Here is a 12,414-nt window from a genome sequence, read left to right as displayed (position 1 = left end):
ATTCCTGATCTTAGAGGAAATGCTTTCAGCTTTTCACCATTGAGTATGATGTTAGCTCTGTGTTTGTCATATATGGACTTTATTGTGATGAAGTAGTTTCTCTCTACGCCCACTTTTTGAAGAGTTTGGTTTTTTGTTTTTAATCATAAATGGATATATATTGAATTTTATCAAAAGTTTTTTTTGCATCTGTTCAATATGGTTTTTATTCTTCAGTTTGTTAATGTGTATCACACTGATTGATTTGCAGATATTGAAAAATCCTGCATCCCTAGGGTAAATCCCTCTTCATCATGGTTTATGACTTTTTAATGTATACTTGACTGATGCTGAAGTTGAAACTCCAGTACTTTGGCCACCTGATGTGAAGAGCTGACTCATTTGAAAAGACCCTGATGCTGGGAATGATTGAAGGTGGGAGGAGATGGGGATGACAGAGGATGAGATGGTTGGATGGCATTACCAACTCAATGGACATGAATTTAAGTAAACTCCAGGAATTGGTGATGGACAGGGAAGCCTGTCGTGCTGCAGTCCATGGGGTTGCAAAGAGTCGGACATGACTGAGCGACTGAACAGAACTGGATTTGGTTTGCTAGTGTTTTGTTGAAGATTTCTGCATCTATTTTCATCAGTGATATTGGCCTCTAATATTCTATTTTTTTGTGGTATATTTTTGTGTCTGGTTTTGTTATCAGGGAGATGGCAGCCTCATAGAATGAATTGGGAAGTGTTCCTTCCTCTGAAGTATTTTGAAATACTTTGAGAAGGAGAGGTGTTAATTCTTCTCTAAATGTTTAATGGAATTCTCCTGTGAAGCCATCTTGTCCTCGACTTTTGTTTGCTGAAGTTTTTAAAATCGGTTCGATTTCAGACTTGTGATTGGTCTGTTCATATTTTCTATTTCTTCCTGGTTCATTCTTGGAAGATTGTACCTTTCTCAGAATTTACCAATTTCTTTTAGGTTGTCCATTTTATTGGCATATAGTTGCTTGAGATTCTTTAAATCATAAAGAATGATTCTTATGATTCTTTGTATTTCTATGGTAACTTCTATGGCAACTTCCCTTGTAACTTCTCCTTTTTATAGATTTGAGCCCTCTCCCTTTTTTTCTTGCTGAGTTTAGCTAAAATTTTCTAAATTTTATCTTTTTAAAGACCCAGTTTTTAGTTTCATTAATCTTTTCTATTATTATTTTTTTTTTGTCTCTAGTTTATTTTGCTCTGATCTTTATGGTTTTTTTCCTTCTACTAACTCTGGGTTTTTTTTTTGTTGTTGTTGTTCTTTCTTTATTATCTGTCAGTGTAAGGTTAGGTTGTTTATTTGAGATTTTGCTTATTTCTTGAGCTAAGTTTGTATCACTATAAACTTCCTTCTTAGAACTGTGTTTGCTGCATTTCATAGGTTTTTGATCAGCATGTTTTCATTTTCATTTGTCTTTAGGTATTTTTTGATTTCCTCTTTCATATCTTAAGTGATCCATTGGTGTTTGCAGCATATTATATAACCTCCACATGTTTGTGTGTTTTACAGGTTTTTTTTTTTTCTTCATGTAATTGATTCCTAATCTCACAGTGTTATGGTTGGAGAAGATGCCTGATATAATTTCAGTCTTCTTAAATTTACCAAGGCTTGCTTTGTGGCCCAACATGTAATCTGTCCTGGAGAATATTCCAAGTGCACTTGAGAAGAATGTATATTCTGCTGCTTTTGGATGGAATGAATATCTATTAAGTCCATCTAGTCTAATATGTCATTTAAGACCTTTGTTTCCTTATTGACTTTCTGTCTGGATGATCTGCCCATTGACGTAAGTGGAGTGTTAATGTGCCCCACTATTATTTTGTTACTGTCGATTTCTCTTTTTATGGCTGTATTTGCCTTATATATTGAGGTGCTCCTATCTTGGGTGCATATATATTTACAATTGTCTTATTCCTTGGATTGATTTCTTGATCATTAGGTAGTGTCCTTGTCTCTTATTTTAAAGTCTATTTTGTCTGACATGCATGTACAATTGATGTAATGGCAAGCTTTACATTAATAATTTTCTTGTTTCTAGTTGTGGCCTTTTCTTTTCCACTTAGCGAAGCTCCTTTAGCATTTGTTGTAAATCTCATTTGGTGGTGCTAAATTCTCTTAACATTTGCTTGTCTGTAAAGTTTTTGATTTCTCCACTGAATATAAATAAGAGCCTTGCTGGGTAGAGTATTCTTGGTTGTAGGTTCTTCTCCATCATTTTAAATATATCATGCCTCTCCCTTATGGTCTGCAGAGATTCTGCTGAAAAATCAGCTGACAACCTTATATGAATTCCCTTGTATGTTATTTTGTTATGTGTTTCTTTCCCCTGGTTGCTTTTAGTATTTCTCTTTGTTTTTAATTTTTAACTTGATTAATATCTCAGTGTGTTCCTCCTTGGGTTTATACTGTATGATACTCTCTGTGCTCCTTGGACTTGAGTGATTCATTTTCCATGTTAGGGAAGTTTTCAGCTATTATCTCTTCAAATATTTTCTCGGACCCTTTGTCTCATCATCTTCTAGCACCCTATAATGTGAATGTTGGTATGTTTTATATTGTACCAGATGTCCCTTACACTGTCCTCATTTCTTTTCATTCTTCTTTGATTCCCCTGTTCTGCAGAAGTAATTTCTACCAATCTGTCTTCCAGCTCACTTATTTATTCTGCCTCATTTATTCTACTCTTGATTCCTTATAATGTATTTTTCACTTCAGTTATTTTATTGTTCATCTCTGTTCTTTACAGTTTCTAGCTCTTTATTAAAGCTTCTTGTATTCTCTCAGTCTGTGCCTCTATTCTTTTTCTGAGATCTTGGATCATCATTACTATTACTACTGCAAATTCTTTTTCAGGTAGATTACCTATCTCTACTTCATGTAATCTTCTGGAGTTATATATTGTTCTTTTGTTTGGAACATATATCTCTGCTGTCTCATTTTGTGAGAAAATTTTCTGTGTTTGTGGTCTCTGTTCCTCAGGCTGCAAGGATGGAGTTCCTCTTGCTTCTGGTGTCTGTGCCCTGGTGAGTGAGGCTAGTGTAAAAAGGCCTGTGCAGGCTTTGTAGTGAGAGGGACTGGTGCTTGCCAGCTGGTGGGTGGACCTGGTTCTTGTTCTTATGGTGGGTAGGGCCATGTCAAGAAGTGTGCTTATAGGTGGCTGTTGGCTCAGGGTGAATTTAGGTAACCTGTCTGCTGATGGGAGAACCTCTTGATGAGAGTGAAAGAGGGGAGTGAAAAAGCTGGCTTGAAACTCAACATTCAAAAAACTAAGATCATGGCATCTGGTCCCATCACTTCATGGCAAATAGATGGGGAAACAATGGAAACAGTGACAGACTTTATTTTCTTAGGCTCCAAATCATTGCAGATGGTGACTGCAGCCATGAAATTAAAAGACGCTTGCTCCTTGGAAGAAAAGTTATGACAAACCTAGACAGCATGTTAAAAAGCAGAGACATTACTTTGCTGACAAAGGTCCACCTAGTCAAAGCTATGGTTTTTCCAGTAGTCGTGTATGGACATGAGAGTTGGACCATAAAGTAGGCTGAGCACTGAAGAATTGATGCTTTTGAATTGTGGTGATGGAGAAGACTCTTGACAGTCCCTTGAACTTCAAGGAGATAAAATCAGTCAACCCTAAAGGAAATCAATCCTGAATATTCATCAGAGGGACTGATGCTGAAGCTCCAGTACTTTGGCCACCTGATGTGAAAAACTTACTCATTGAAAAAGACCCTGATGCTAGGAAAGATTGAAGACAAAAGAAGAGAATGACAGAGGGTGAAATGGTTAGATAGCATTACTGACTCAGTGGACATGAATTTGAGCAAACTCAGGGAGACAGTGAAGGACAAGGAAGTCTGGCTGCAGTCTATGGGGTTGCAAAGAGTTGGACACAATTTAGGGACTGAACAACTGTTGATGGGTGGGGGCATGTCCCCACTTTATTGGATGTTTGGCCTGAGGCATCCCAGCTCTGGAGTCTAGAGACTGTTGTCTGGGGCCAGGTCTCACTGGCTAAATGGAGCCCTCCAGGATGGCTCATGTCAATGAATAGTCCCTTGGACCTCTGCCACCAGTGTCCTTGCCCCACAGTAAGCCACAGCCACCCACTGCCTCCCCAGGAGTCCCTCCAAGATCCACAGGTAGGTCTGGCCCAGATTCTTGTGGCTTTTCCCTGGGTCCCAGAGCATGTGAAACCTTGTATACACCCTCAGAGGCAGAGTTTCTGTTTTCGCCAGCTCTGTAGAGTTCCTGCATATAAGCCCTGCCAGCCGTCACAGCTAAGTGCTCCGGGGGCTCCTCCTCCTAATGCCAGACCCCCAGGCTGGGTAGCCTGATGTGGGGCTCAGAAGTCTCACTCCCATGGGAAAACCTCTCTGCTATGATTATTTTCCCTTTGGGGTGTTGCCCACCCAGTGGGTATGGGATTTGATTATATTGAGAAAGTGCCTCTGCTATCATCTCTTGTGGCCTCTTGCTTTGGATGTAGAATATCTTTTATTGGTAGAGTGGAGTCTTTTTTGTCAGTGATTATTTGGCAGTTAGTTGTGATTTTGGTGTTTTTGTGACAAGAGGTGAGCTCAAATCCTTCCACTTCACCATCTTGTCTTTCTTCCATGACCTGTTCTTGACTTTCATTGAACTGTTCACTATGGAGACTGAATGAGATAGATGCTTGTCTGCTGATATACAAAAGTACATTTTACTTTTACCTTCCTTAGTCTTAATTCATTTTTCCTATGTCTAGTTTCTCCCTTGCTGAGTTTATTTCCTCTTTTTCATCTCAGTCTCCGGACTAGGCACTATAGTGTTTGGACTATTTGTATGACTCAGTACTGAGCACCTGATCTTATACACCAGACCCCCCTGATGTTTAAGGCACTTTGCTCTGGCTGAAGTAGAACACTTGCCTGGGAGCACCCTCCATTGGCCCCTGCTTTTGTGGAGAAACATTACAGATAGTTGAATGCCTGATAATACAAGGATAAAGAGGGCGGAGTCCTTGTTCTTTTAGGCATTTGTCATTTAGTGATGGAAACAGATACAGCCTCAAGTAATACTTAGAAGAATTGCATAAAAAGACAGGGACACTGGAGTGACTAAACTCAAAGTAGAAATACTGGGGTTGAAGTGTGTTATCCAAGTGCATTCTAGTGGAGAGGGTTAAAAGAATATCTCCATCTGAACCAGCAGCACAGATCTGGTGTAAGACCTCTTTTAGAACCCAACTACAAGTATGGTCTTCCTTAATCAAACCTGTGATCAGAGCACAGAAAATGTTGCAATTGAAATTCATTTCTCTGAATGTTTGGAAATGGTTTTGTTGAATTAGTGGATTCAATAGATCAGTCTTGGGTTAAGTCTTCTGGTATTGGTAGACAGTGTGATTAAAGACCCTTTGGTCAGACCACCAGTGTTGGGATTCAAAATTTGCCATGTACCCCAGTGTGACTTTCACCATATAATAATTTAAACATCTTTGCCTCAGCTTTCTTATGTGTAAAAATTGGATCAAGAAACTCTCTTTGATAGAGTGTTGTGAGAATTGTGGTCCTAAAGGAGATTAGTCCTGGGTGTTCATTGGAAAGACTGATGTTGAAGCTGAAACTCCAATATTTTCGCCACCTGATGAGAAGAGCTGACTCATTTGAAAAGACCCTGATGTTGGGAAAGATTGAAGGCAGGAGGAGAAGGGGATGACAGAGGATGAGATGGTTGGATGGTATCACCCACTCAATTGACATGAGTTTGGGTAAACTACGGGAGTTGGTGATGGACAGGGAGGCCTGGCGTGCTGTGGTTCTTGGGTTCCAAAGAGTTGGACATGACTAAGTAACTGAAGTGAACTGTGAGAATTAAATGTTGATGCCTGTCATGTGCCCAAGACAGTGCCTGGCACCTAGTAAAGTTCTTGATAATTATTATCTCTTATTAGTATTTCTTTGTGATACCTTATAGAATTAATTTATTCTTTCAAGCAGTATACTATAAGAACTGATGATTTTATCTTTATAAAAATCACATTTGTAATGATAATTTCTTTTTTGTATAGTGACCCAATCCCAATAAATCTCTTCATCTTTTTGTAGTCAGTAAAATGTGACTAGATTTCCATCATTAACAGACTATTTCTAGAGATACCGATGTCTCAGAAATCACTCTATTGTTTCAAAATGGGAAGCAACTTTGATGGACTATCTTTCTTTCCTTTACTTAAAAAGTGTTTTTCTACTGTTATTACAGACCTTGGGTGTTCATTTTATTTTTCTACTCTCAAATTTTTCTGACTTTTAAAAATAAGAATAAATGCACTCCACAAAACACTGCAAAGCTCTCAAATTCATTTGCTGTTCATATGCTTTTCTTAGACATGTGCAGTTTTGATTTTCCTCAGCACCTTGAGTGTGAGGGATGGATGGCTAGTGTCTGGAATCTTCTGACCTAGGTTAAAAGGCCTCGAGAGGCATGAACAAACTAGACTCATAGATATCATAAAGCAGTCATATTACAGCCACCTCATCACTTCTGTATGCAATAGCCCCTTAAAGGTCAACATAACTACTTTATGTAGGCCTCATAAACAGCATCCTTCTCTCCTGGCATAAAAATAATCACACTTTTAGAAAACATTTTTGAAAGAAAAAGATTGGATTTAGAGATTAGAAGTATTTATCTCAGAGACAATTTCTAGGGAAGGCTTCAAGTTTATGAAGGGTTATTATTGCAGAGAATAGGGACCAGCTGTTCTCCATCTCAAGAATCCCAAAGAGAGGGCTAAGCCTCAGCCTGAAATAATTAGGTTGGTATGAAGAGGAATTTCCTGATGGTGAGAGGAAAACATTGAAAGGAATACCTTAAAATCTGAAAGAACTCCGAAAGCAGAATGATTCTCCTGGAGCACTCTCCACATCTGAAATCTACTAACGCCTTAAGCTTTCCAGAAATGTGAAATAACACATCTGCATTCCTCAACAGGCATTCCTAACATCCTAAAGGATCGCACGTGGTGGTGCTGTGTTTGGTATGTATTTCCTATAGATGATCTGCAGTTTGTACTTTGCTTTGTCACGTGGTTCCAGCGATGTAGTCTGGGAGGTAGAATTGTGTCCTCCTTGAAATCAGACATACCTGGCAGGCATCCACGTTCTACTGTTTTGATTCAGAGGCTCACTGTGTGGTGTTTGACAAGTTGCTTCATCCCTCTGAGACTGAATCTTCTATACTAAAGGAGGATATATGTGTGTGTTAGTTGTTCAGTTGTGTTTGACTCTGCAATCCCATGGACTGTAGCCCACAAGGCTGCTCTGTCCATGGGATTCTCCAGGCAAGAATACTGGAGTGGATAGCCATTTCCTCCTCCAAATATAGGAGGATAGTTAAGGAAAAAAACTAATCATTGTATTTAGGTCACAAATAAAATGTTAGCACATAGTATTTAACATCTATTAGTTAAAATATACTAAAGTATGAAAGTGAAAATGTTAGTCGCTCAGTCATGTCCAACTCTTTGCAATCCCATGAACTGTAGCCTGCCAGGCTCCTCTGTGCATGGAATTCTCTAGGCAAGAATACTGGGTGACCATTCTCTTCTCCAGGGGATCTTCCCAAACCAGGGATCGAACCCGGGTATCCCACATTGCAGGGAGGTTCTTTACCATCTGAGCCACCAGGGAAGCCTATATTTAAGTATGCACATATACATATGCATACATTAAGTAGGAGTATTTTGTAGAAAAAAAATCCTTATGGGAAACAAAACTCCTTAAGCAGATACATAAGTACATAGTACCTGACATTAAAGTCTTTGTCCTACAAAAATGTCACAGATTTATTTTAAAAGCAAAATGCCACCTGGAAATTTTTAAAATTCTCTCAATTCTTGGTCAAAGAGAAAAATCAAGGTAAAATGTCAGAATAGCTAGAAAATATCATTAATTAAAACATTAAATGTCAGGACCCATGGGATACAGCTAAAACCATGCTTAGAGGAAAACCCAACCTTCAGTGTTTTTACAGATGAAGGAGACTAAATGAATTAAGCATCAGTTTAAAAAGTTAGTCAAAGACAAGACAATAAACCTAAAGAAAAATTGAATGAGAGAATTCACAAGTTAAAAACAAAAATTAACGAAATGCAAAACAGAAAAACCATAAGCCTGAAAAATTAATTCAAGAACTGGTTCTTTGAAAAGCTAGTTAAAAGGAGAAGAGCACAAAATAAGAAATAAGGATGGGTAAATGTTAACTTGTACAGACTATTTTTTAAATCTTCATAGTCTCAATTTTCCCCACTTGCAAAAATGGGGATGTTCATAATAATGGCTTCATAGACTCATGGTGAGAACAAGGAAATTAATCTTTATAAAGGATCTATCAGAGTATTTTGGAATGAGATAAAGTTTCAATAAATGATAGTTTGTATTTTCATTTATTAAAATTTTTCTTCTCCCCGCCACCCCCCCAAAAAGAATGGATAAATGACCGTAGATACAGAGGAAATGGAAATAATTGATTTTTGTTCAACTCAAAACTGAAGTGAAATGGAATAATTTTTAGAAATAGGTAAATTGCTAAAACCATGCTCAGAAGAAGGCCATTTATTCAGAGTTCATTTACAATACAAGAGATTGATGAAAGTTGTTTAAAGCACTAATGCTTCCTTATGAGAGCACTAGCATTTAGATGCAATTACAAAGGTAAGAAAAAAAAGACAAATTTAAAAGAAAGAGGTAAAATTAATGTTTATAGGCAATGATTTATATATTAAAACCTAAGAGAATCAATTAAAAAATTCCTATTGACCATAAAGAAAATTGGTAAGTTGTTTGTATACAAAATTCATGTAAAAAGCATGGTGGGAAAAACATGTTAATAGTGAATAAATATTTTAAAAAAGGAATAATCTTAAGAAATGTGTAATAATTTTATGAAGAAAATTCTAACACACAAAAGAAGGCTTGAATAAATGGAAAAGTACCTGCTATTCTTGGAAGGAATATTAAAAAGCAGAGACATTACTGACAAAGTTCTGTATAGTCAAAGCTATGGTTTTTTCAGTAGTCATGTATGGATGTGCGAGTTGGACTATAAAGAAAGCCGAGTGCTAAAGAATTGATGATTTTGAACTGTGGTGTTGGGGAAGACTCTTGAGAGTCCCTTGGACAGCAAGAAAATAAAACACATCAATCCTAAAGGAAATCAGTCCTGAATATTCATTGGCAGGACTGATGCTGAAGCTGAAGCTCCAATACTTTGGCCACCGGATGCGAAGAACTGACTCATTGGAAAAGACCCTTATGTTGGGAAAGATTGAAGGCAGGAGGAGTAGAGGATGACAGAGGATGAGTTGGTTGGATGGCATTACCGACTCGATGGACATGAGTTTGAGCAAGCTCCCAGAGCTGGTGATGGACAAGGAAGCCTGGCGTGCTGCAATCCATGGGGTCGTAAAGAGTCGGACACGACTGAGTGACTGAGCTGAACTGATTCTTGGAAGGGAAGACTGAAAATTACAATGCTTCTTGTATCTCCAAATTAATCACTCTACTTAATGTAAGTCAATTAAAAATAATAACAGAAGTTTTTCCTTTTCTTTCCTTACCTGTTTTTGAACTAAGTGATTTGAAAACTTAAGAAGAAAATTAAACATGCCATAATAATCAAAATAATTCTGAAAATAAGAGTAATGAAGAGGAATAAGAGGTGCAGATTTTAAAACATTTTAAAGCTAGAATTTTTATGTTTTTAACTTTTATTTTATATTGGGGTATAGATTTACAATGTTGTTTTAGTTTTAGATGTACAGCAAAGCAGTTCAGTTATACATACACATATATTCATCCTTTCTCAGATTGTTTTCCCATATAGGTTGTTTTCAGAATATTGAATAGAGTTCTCTGTGCTATAGAGTAGGTCCTTGTTGATCATCTATTTTATGTATAGTAGTATGTACATGTTAATCTCAAACTCCTAATGTACTCCTCCTTCCTCACTGTTCCCCTTTGGTAATGATAAGTTTGTTTTTGAAGTTTATGAGCTTGTTTCTGGTTTGTAAATACGTTCGTCTGTGTCATATTTTAGATTCCATGTATAAGTGATATCATATACTTGTCTCTCTCTGACTTACTTAGCATGAATCTCTAGGTCCACTCATGTTGCTGCAAATGGCATTGTTTCATTGTTTTTAATGGACGAGTAATTTTTCATTGTATGTATGTACCTCGTCTTCTCTATCAATTCCTCTGTCAATGGTCATTTAGGTTGCTTTCATGCCTGGTTACTATAAATAGTAATGGACTGAACACTGGGGTGCACATATCTTTTCATGTTATGGTTTTCTCCAGGTTGATGTCCAGGAGTGGGGTTGCAGGGTCATATGATACGGTAGTTCTATTTTTAGTTTTTTAAGGAACCTCCATATTGTTCTCCGTAGTGACTATACCAAGTTACATTCCCACCAGCAATGTAAGAGGGTTCCCTTTTCTCCATACCCTTTCCAGCATTTATTGCTTGTAGACTGTAGGATTTTTAATGATGGACATTCTGAATGGTGTGAGGTGATACCTCATGGTAGTTTTGATTTGCATTTCTCTAACAATTAGTGATGTTGAGCATCCTTTCATATGTTGTTTATCCATCTGTATGTCTTCTTTGGAGAAAGGTCTATTTAGATATTCTACCCAGTTTCTGATAAGGTTGTTTGCTTTTCTGATGTTGAGCCACATAAGCTGTCTGTATGTTTTGGACATTAATCCCTTGTTGGTTGTAAAGCTGGGATCTTTAAACCAGATTGTTATAGGGTATGAAGAGGCAGATCATTAATAAAAGCTAGTAAGTCAATAGATTCAGTTCTATATCTTGACAGAAGTTTGGGTTACAAAGGTATATGTATTTGTCAAAACTCAATGAATGTATGGTTAAGACCTGTACATTTCTTGCACATTGTATGTAAAGTTTATTTTGAACGAAAAAACCCATGAAAATGTATTAGACTTTAGTCTAAAGGCATGCTTACTAAAATATTTGGTTTATGTTTAATTTTTTTTATTGAAGTATAGTGGATTTACGAAGTTGTGTTAGTCTCTGATGTACAGCAAAGTATTCAGAAACATATATATATATGTAATTTTTCAGATTCTTTCCCATTATAGTTTATTACAAGATATTGAATATAGTTCCCTGTGCTATACAGTAGTACCTTGTTGTTAAAGCATTTGGAGCAAAGTGCACTGATATCTGCAATTTATTTTGAAACAAATCAGAAAATAAGATGGATTAATGATTGACTAGCAGAGTGCAAAAATGAAAATTTTGTAATTAGTAAAATTATCTCAACATTGACATGAGCTTAAAATTTTCATCATGTATAGTGTATAGAGAAATTTAGAACACTAAAGAAACTTTAGGATCTTTAGAGCATAACTTTCATTATAGAATGAAAGACTTCTGTTTCTGTAATAGTTTCAAGAACCAGAATGCCAGGGGGAAGGGTTGGCTGTGGGGAGCAGAGTTGCTCCTGGGGTCAATTTCCCAGATTGTCTAGTGTTTCCTGGTGTCCTGACCTGTAAGGCTGCCCAGAAAGTTGGCTCCACTTCCTGTGAGAGCTCTCTGCTGGGCGGAGGCTTTCCAGCCAGGAGCCATGTGGGTTAGCAAGGGGAGATCTGATCCCCAGGGGCTACACGTGTTTAAAGGTCTAGGAGAAAAATGCGTCACTGTATCAGAGTGTATGTTGTTCAGGCCCAGAATGGTTCTGCTGTTCAAGCATGGTGACTATTCACTCCTTTCAGTTTTTTGTTAAGTTGCTCTTTTTTACCTTAAAAGGAGTTACATCAGTTTATTCAGTTCTGGGTAGTTCATAAAGTGCTATTATTTAACTATTTGTCTTCTGAGGTTTTACACTACTCAACCTTATATTTATATTTCTCAAAGACTGCATGGAGTGGGTGTTTTGGAAAGAGCATTGTTCTGCTGTTCTGTGTAGAGTCTGGAAACAGTGGGGTTCCAGGGAACTCAGCCCAGCTCCTGGCAGAGGTCACTTTGCTGCCAGGTGGAAACAGCCAGGCATCCTCAACCTTAAAGACATGCTTAGACTCTGATGGGTAAAATGGGGCTCTTTTTAGTTGCAGTGTGGAAGTGGGAAAGGGTGTATATATTTTGGTGGAAAAAGGGAAATATATTATTAGAAATTTGAATATATGAGGACCTTATAGTTTTGAGCTTCCAGGGCTTCCCTGGTGGCTCAGATGGTAAAGAATCTGCCTGCAATGCGGGAGACATGGGTTCGATCTCTGGGTTGGGAAGATCCCCTGGAGGAGGGCATAGCAACCCATTCCAGTATTCTTGCCTGGTGAATCCCATGGACAGAGGATCCTGGAGGGCTGCAGTTC

General features: G+C 37.7%; 1 protein-coding gene across 4 annotated transcripts in view; it reads left to right on the top strand.

The window, feature by feature from the left end:
* The first annotated feature begins 1,066 nt into the window (after window positions 1-1,066).
* The window catches only part of STRIT1 (small transmembrane regulator of ion transport 1), a 34,617-nt gene continuing 23,269 nt past the window's right edge, over window positions 1,067-12,414 (top strand). For 2 of the 4 annotated variants that reach the window (XM_081570600.1, XM_081570598.1), the window contains exons 1-3: window positions 1,067-2,878; window positions 3,005-3,048; window positions 7,004-7,049. The gene's annotated coding sequence lies outside the window, so the exon portion shown is untranslated. Of the gene's footprint in view, window positions 2,879-3,004; window positions 4,171-7,003; window positions 7,050-12,414 lie in introns of those variants that run through there. The other 2 variants (XM_081570597.1, XM_081570599.1) reach the window with 2 other exon arrangements.

Source organism: Giraffa tippelskirchi, chromosome 2 (genome assembly GCF_054371585.1).
Source record: "Giraffa tippelskirchi isolate mGirTip1 chromosome 2, T2T-mGirTip1v1.2.pri, whole genome shotgun sequence".
Taxonomy (NCBI): domain Eukaryota; kingdom Metazoa; phylum Chordata; class Mammalia; order Artiodactyla; family Giraffidae; genus Giraffa; species Giraffa tippelskirchi.
The sequence above is the reverse complement of the archived record's forward strand: the minus strand, read 5'-3'. Positions and strand labels throughout refer to the sequence as shown.